Below are 7378 nucleotides of genomic sequence, written 5' to 3'. Positions count from 1 at the left end.
TTGCAAGAGTTCTTGAGAGTTTTTGTTCAAGTTGCAAAAACTAAAGTTATGACTATTAGACATAATCTTTATGAATAATAGTCACAACTTTCGAGGCCATGTCATTGGCTGAGGTTTATGCCATTTCTACCACAGTTGGAGACTGTGCACCAACCAATTGTACTTTTTCCAGCCTGACAGTTGAGTGTACATCTGCACTAGAGATCAGGTCCCTTTACAAGGTCCCTGGGTTTATCAAATCATCAAAACTACAAATAACATTTTTCCCCTTTTTGATGATGACAAACTGTACACCAGTGCCTACAATTTCTTCCCCATGTCGATCAAGACACCTTATTCATTTTTACATTAACCCTGTCAGTCAGGTACACAAGTGCCTACAATTTCTTTCCCCTGTCGATCAAGACCTCTGAACTGTTTCCCCCCAGCCTAAGCACCCAATGATTCCCCCTTTGGGCATCATAAAAAAGAAGTGTGGTAAACCAACAAAACAAGTAAGATTGTTAAGCAAGATCATAGCCAAGGGTAACACCAATATGGTTATAAAAACAGGAAACAATAGAAATCAGTCACAACAAAACAGGAATCAATGTCATTGCTCAAAAGTCAGCATTAAATACATTTAAGTTAAACAGAAATTGAGAACCTCAGACACTGTCCACACAAAAGAAAAGACACGGGAAGGGACGAAAAGGACTATGTGGAAGGAGGCTGATGGGAGAGGGACCTAATGACAAGAGAGAGTTTAGCATTGGCTTCATCATTATCTTTGATCAATTTCTCTTGTAGAGCAGCACTCTGAGCTGTGAGCATATCAACTTTCTTCCTTAGCTTGTTGACTTATGTAGTACCAGGTCCCTCAGACTGAGTAGTTCTGCCTTTAGTAAGGCAATTCCAGCATCCTTGTTGCTCACTCGCACAGTCATCTCTTCCAGTTCATGCTTTAACTGATCCTGTTATGGGCTCACTCGCACATGAAGGTCTATAGGCTCAAACTTGCACAATGACTCCATGATGAACAAATCAGTTGCAAAGGCTACAGTTCTCTTCTCCGTTCGAGGAAGAAGAACTTTGTTGACGAATTCAAAAACCAACTGATACTCTTCTTCATGAGTTTCTTCAGAACCCCAACACGCCGAGTGTTAGGAATTTTAGAGCATTCTTTCACAAATTCCATAGTGTAGGCTTTTCCAACCACGGACCTGATCCCTCCTCTAGGTACTTCAAGGATCTCTCCAGTGGGTCCTGATCTAAGTAAAAACTCTTGTCTCCGATTCTAGAGTTAATCTTGACATCCTTTGCAAATTCGATAATGTAATAGAACTCTCTAACCTCTTCCTTATGCAGAATAGGAGATTTGAACTGAAACAGGTGGATCCAAGATTGAATTTCCACCAGATCATGTAAGGAGTCCGTCCCCGTCTTGTGGATGATATCCATGTCAAATACCCTTCCACCAAAACCCTTTGTAAACACAAATTATTGATGATAGTCTACTTGTTCACATCTTGATCACTCTGGTTCCTGTGGGACCTGGTCCCAATGAAGATGTTTGTTGAACATCAAGAGAGATTTTTCTCTGCCTTTTGGACGGCTCCCTTCTCTTTGTGAAGGCTTTACCCTTCTCCTTTTCTGCATCACCTTTCTTGGCCACAAACGTTTTTGACTTTCTTTTACTCTTTCCCTTACTACCCCTTTTTCACTTGTTTTTCTCTTCTTCTCTCAGAGCTTTCTTTCACACCCTCATGGTCAGATTCTTCAATGAAAACATCCATCACGCCAGCAACAGGCATTTCGAACAGTGAATCACCGGATTTCCTCTTCCTTCTATTTTTAGGAAGGTCTCCCTCAAACAAATGATCAGATAACATATCAGAAAAGGGACCAGGTTGTTATGAGGGTGTTAGGTTATTGTGGCCAAAGGGTGATTGGATTGAAAGGACTGGTTTCACTAATGTTGACCGGAGAGAGGGTCGACATTTTGGAAGGAGATGTGTAGAAATCTACTAGTCAATTTCAATAAGAGAGTAGAGTATGTTCTTCGAAGAAGATGAAGATTGAGACAGTGTTTGAGAAAGAGTGATGAAGAATAGCAGATAGAAAGAAAAACAGAGAGAGATATAAAATGTTTTTTTTACGGAAGACTTAAAGAGAAAGGAGTTTGAAAAATGGGGAGATGGAGTGAAGAAAAGTCATATAAAAAGAATTGAAACAATGTGTCAGGTCCCTGAGTAGATGCGTCGCTTGGACTTAAAGCGATGAGACAACGGTCAGAAGGGCCGATGACTGACACGTGGCGATCTCAATGATTCTCATTTAACAGTTTAAATAAAATGTAAAGGGTGCTAACCTTGAGAGGGACCAGGTCCTCAACTGCATGTGAGATTTGATTCCTGAATGGTTCTGACCATTATTTGCTTATGTGATTTCCATGAGTGTGTACCTGCATCAGGTACATAATTGATCCCACTTAAAGAATACCCTACAAGTAATGAGGATACCTGCCCTCCAAATCATAGCCAAAACAAGGATTGGATGCCTTGGGATGGGATTAGGCCAGTGCATATTCATCATTACCAGCTTCAACCTGTTACTCTCAAATTGATCCTTGCTGAGTGCTTTGGTGAAGATATCTACAATCTAATCTTCTGTTCTGCAGTACTGCATGATAGAACAGGACCAGGTCCCCTGTCTTCTTAAGATACCTCAGGACCCGTTTAGCTGCCTTCAGATGTGATTCCCTGGGACATGCTTGAAATCGTGCAAACATTCCTACACTGAAGACGATGGCAGGTCTGTTTGCTGTTAAATACAACAGAGATCCAATAATGCCTCTGTACATGGTTTGATTCACTAGTGGATCAGCCTTATCTGCTCCCATTTTTGAATTTGTACCCATAGGGGTATCAATAGGCTTGGAATCCACCATGTGAAACTTCTTCAGCAACTCTTTTGTGTACTTCTCTTGACAGATTGAGGTGCCACTTAGGGTTTTCTTGATATGTAGACCCAAGAAGAAGTTCAACTCCCCCATCATGCTCATCTCGAATTCATTTCCCGTGAGAGTAGCAAATTCTTCACACAAATGTTCAGCGGTAGCTCCGAAGATGATATCATCCACATACACTTGGATGATGAGCAGTTCTTGTTCTCTTTTCATCAGAACAAAGTGTTGTCTATTTTATCCCATTTGAAACCATTTTTCAACAAGAATTTGGATAGTCTTTCGTACCAAGCTCTGGGTGTCTGTTTCAAGCCGTACAAGGCTTTGTTGAGTTTGAAGACATGATTTGGAAGGTTAGCATCTTCAAATCCAGATGGTTGCTTTACATATACTTCTTCCTTTAGATCTCCATTTAGAAATGCACTTTGACATCCATTTGGAACAACTTGAATCCCATGAATGCTGCAAAGGTTATGACGATTCTGATGGCCTCCATTCGAGTAACATGGGCAAATGTCTCGTCATAATTGATGCATTATTCTTGATTATAACCTTGAACCACTAGTCTAGACTTGTTCCTTGTGATAACTCCATTTACATCAAGCTTATTTCAAAAAAAAAAAAAAAACACTTAGTCCCTGTGATGGTTCTGTCAGCAGGTCTTAGGACCAGGTACCACACATTGCTTCGCTCAAATTGATGAAGTTCTTCTTGCATTGAATTGACCCAGTCTGCATCCTTCAAGGCTTCTTTCACATTTTTATGCTCAATGGTGGAAATGAAGGCTGAGAATACAACTAGATTTCTTGTTTTTGACCTGGTTTGCATTCCAGAATTCAGTGGGGAAATGAGATTTTCAAGGCAGTGAGATGAAATGTGCTACCACCCTGGTTTAGAGGCCAGGGGTTGTGGTTGATCCATCTGTTCTTCTTCATCTTCAGAATCGTCATTCTCAGAAGGATGAGTTTCCTCTTGACTGGCAGTATGAGACGGATCGGGTCCCATAGTAGGTTGTTCATCCTTCTTCACCTTCTCAGATTGATTGGGATCAGCACCGTCAGATTCTGGATCTCCTTCAGCTTCAAGTCTGCTGGTTTCATTATTCTGGATTTTGAACAACTCATCAAGATCATCATCGTCCTTCATCTCCAAGCTCTTCAAATTACCACTTTCATCAAATGTCATATGAACACTTTCCTCAATACATAATATTCTTTTGTTGAAGACCCTGTATGCTTTGCTTGAAAATGAGTACCCTACAAAGACACCTTCATCACTTCTGGCATCGAACTTTCCAGATCATCCGTGCCATTGTTAAGCATAAAGCACTGATCCAGCATCTGTTGGTCACATAACATGCAGTATTGACTACCTCAGCCCAAAAGTTTTGAGGAAGATTTGACTCGATGAGCATGGTTCTGGCAATATATACCAGAGTTTTGTTCTTCATTTCCACCACCCTATTTTGTTGAGGTGTTCTGGGTGCTGAGAAGTTATGATTAATGTCATTTTCTGCACAGGAGACATCCAGTTTCACATTTTCAAACTCAGTTCTATGGTCGGACCTGATCCCAGCAATTGAGCTTAGTTTGGATCATTTTGAAAAACATCATGAGCACATCAGCTGTCTCAAACTTTGACTTGAGAAACATAGTCCACGTGAATCTTGAGTAGTCACCCACTATCACCAGGATGTACTTCTTTCCGCTTCGACTTTGGATCTTCGCAGGTACACATAAATCCATGTGAATCAATTCAAGAACCCTTGATGAGCTTACATGTTTCTTTGGTTTGGAAGAGGATCTGGTCTGCTTCCCTTTGACGCATGCATCACACACCTTGCTTTCGCTGAACTTCAATTTTGGCAAACCACGAACCAGGTCCCTAGAAACAAGCTTGTTCAATAGAGACGAGCTCACATGACCTAGCCTCATATGCCATAAGTTGGCATTTTCACTTTGAGCACTGAGGCATGTCAGATCGTCTCCACGAGTTGTTTCCAAATCTACCACATACATGTTTTTTTTTGCCTTCTGTCCATCAGGATCACTTTCTTGGAGGACAAGCCGGTGACAATGCATTTGTCTGAAGAAAACTTGACTTCGTTTCCCTTGTCAAAAATCTGGGAAACACTGAGTAGATTGTATTTTAAACCACTCTCATAGTAAACATTTTCAATGGAGTCTTCAAATGATTTTCCAACCCTGCCAACTCCAAGGATATACCCATTTTTTCCATCGCCAAAAGAGACACCTCCACCTTGAAGTGTCTTGAGTGAAAGGAAGTTTTCGGTATTTCCAGTCAAGTGCTTCAAGCAGCCACTGTCCATAAACCAGTACTGACTGCTACTTCATTCACTCACCTGCAACAACCATTACTTATTAGACTTGGGAACCCACTTCAATATGAGTTCCCAGTAGACTGATAAATGTGTAATGAGAGTGTTTTTTTCCCAATAAGGCAGGTTGGTTCTGTTCATGTTCGAGGCCTTACGAACAGGAGCAGGTCCGCTCTTTTTAGTAGTTTTCTGTCTAGAAGATTTAGAAATGGGATCATGTCCCCCTTGTTGAGCCTTTTTCTGTCTAGAATAGACTGAAAAATTTTCTTGTGAGGCCTTCCAGGCAGGACAACCCCCTTTTAGATGGCCATTGCGACCACAGTGAAGACACAGTAAGTTGTCTGGAACAAATACATAGTTGTGGGGATTATAGGGAGGAGTAATGTTCAGGCTGCCTAACCCTTTTCTGTTGTAGCTTATTTGACTGCTTATGTGGGAGAGTAGTTTGGTGGAGCTGGTCCATTTTAGAGAAGTTTGAAGTTCTTCCTTAAGACGGACCAGGTCCCTCTCCATCTGATCATTCTTTTCCAAGGCTAGGGCAAGCCTGGTCTCAGCAGTATTCAGATTGCTTTCTAGTTCTGCCTGCAGGGTAGTAGCCTCCCCCTTTCTTTTCCCAGATTTCTCAATCATTAGATTCAATTGCTCTTTAAGTTCTAGTTTTTCAGATTCTAGAACTATCACTTATTCTTCAAGAACTGACATCTGCACCACCATCACCCCATTATCTTCACTTAGACTATCAAGACTGTTGTTCATAGAGTCCCTTTCAGTGGTTAACTCTATGACAGAGTCATTCAAAACATTTGCAAGCTTTCTCAATCTTCTAACAGAGTAAGTATTCAAGTTTTGTTTAATATCAAGGAGAGCTACCTTATCTTCATCGTCTGATTTCGCCATGAGAGCAAATAACCTATCAAATACGTTGGCATCATCTTGAACAACCAGCATGGAGGCATTATCAGGACATTCTGATTCTTCTGATTCACTTGAAGAATCACCCCACATATCAAGAACTTTCTTCACAACATAGTCAGATGCAGCTTTCCTTGCATTTTTGTCAGGTACCAGGTCCTTTCTCTTATCTTTTTCACCCCCAAGTCTTTGATGCTCTTTGTTTTTAGCTTTGAGCATCGGGCAATCTTTTATGAAGTGCCCTGCCTTTCTACACTTGTGACAAAGATCACCAGCAGTTGCAGCCTGAGAATGATTCCCTCATTTTCTAAACCCTCCATGTTTTCTCACAATTTTTTGAAATCTCTTAGTGAGATAAGCCATGTCATCCTCTTCATTAGAGTCGTCTCCAGACTTGTCTTTCTTAGCTTCCTTCTTTGAGGTGTCCTGATTTCTATTCATTTCATGAGTTTTGAGATTTCCAATGAGAGCATCCATCGTTAGAACCTTCAAGTCCTTTGCTTCAGTTATGACATCTACTTTACTTGCCTATGACTTGGGAAGAATTCGAAGGATCTTCCTGACCTTCTTACTAGAGCTAATGGGTTCTCCCAAGCTTCGCATCTCGTTGGTTATGGATGAAAACCTTGTATACATGTCATGAATGCTTTCACCCTCTTTCATTGTGAAGTTCTCGTATTAGGTGGTCAGCATATCTACCTTCGACTCCTTCACCTGCTCAGTCCCTTCATGAGCTGTTCTTAGACTGTCCCAGATTTCCTTTGCCGATTCACAAGCAGAGATGCGGTTGTACTCTTCAGCACTTATACCACACACTAACAGCTCCTTAGCTCTGTAGCTTTTCTCGATCTTCTTTATGTCCGCCTCGTTGTACTGTTGGCGAGTCTTTGGAATAAATTTTATGATTTCACCATCTTTCACTTCCACGGTTGGAATGAAAGGTCCATCCAGCACTATGTCCCATAACTCGTTATCCTCAGCCATAAGATAGTCGTGCATCCTTGTTTTCCACCAACTGTAAAACTAACCATTGAAACGAGGAGGTCGTGTTGAAGATTATCCTTCTTCGAGGTTCAGTGGAGCAGCCATTCTTTTACAGAAATATCTCTCTTGGTGTTAACCAGCTAGAGGTACCCTCTCTGATACCAATTAATAGAATGCGTGCGTCCACTCTTAGTCAACGG

This window comes from Solanum verrucosum, unplaced genomic scaffold, assembly GCF_900185275.1.
Source record: "Solanum verrucosum unplaced genomic scaffold, falcon-dt-bn FXZP01000049.1, whole genome shotgun sequence".
Classification (NCBI taxonomy): domain Eukaryota; kingdom Viridiplantae; phylum Streptophyta; class Magnoliopsida; order Solanales; family Solanaceae; genus Solanum; species Solanum verrucosum.
The sequence above is the reverse complement of the archived record's forward strand: the minus strand, read 5'-3'. Positions refer to the sequence as shown.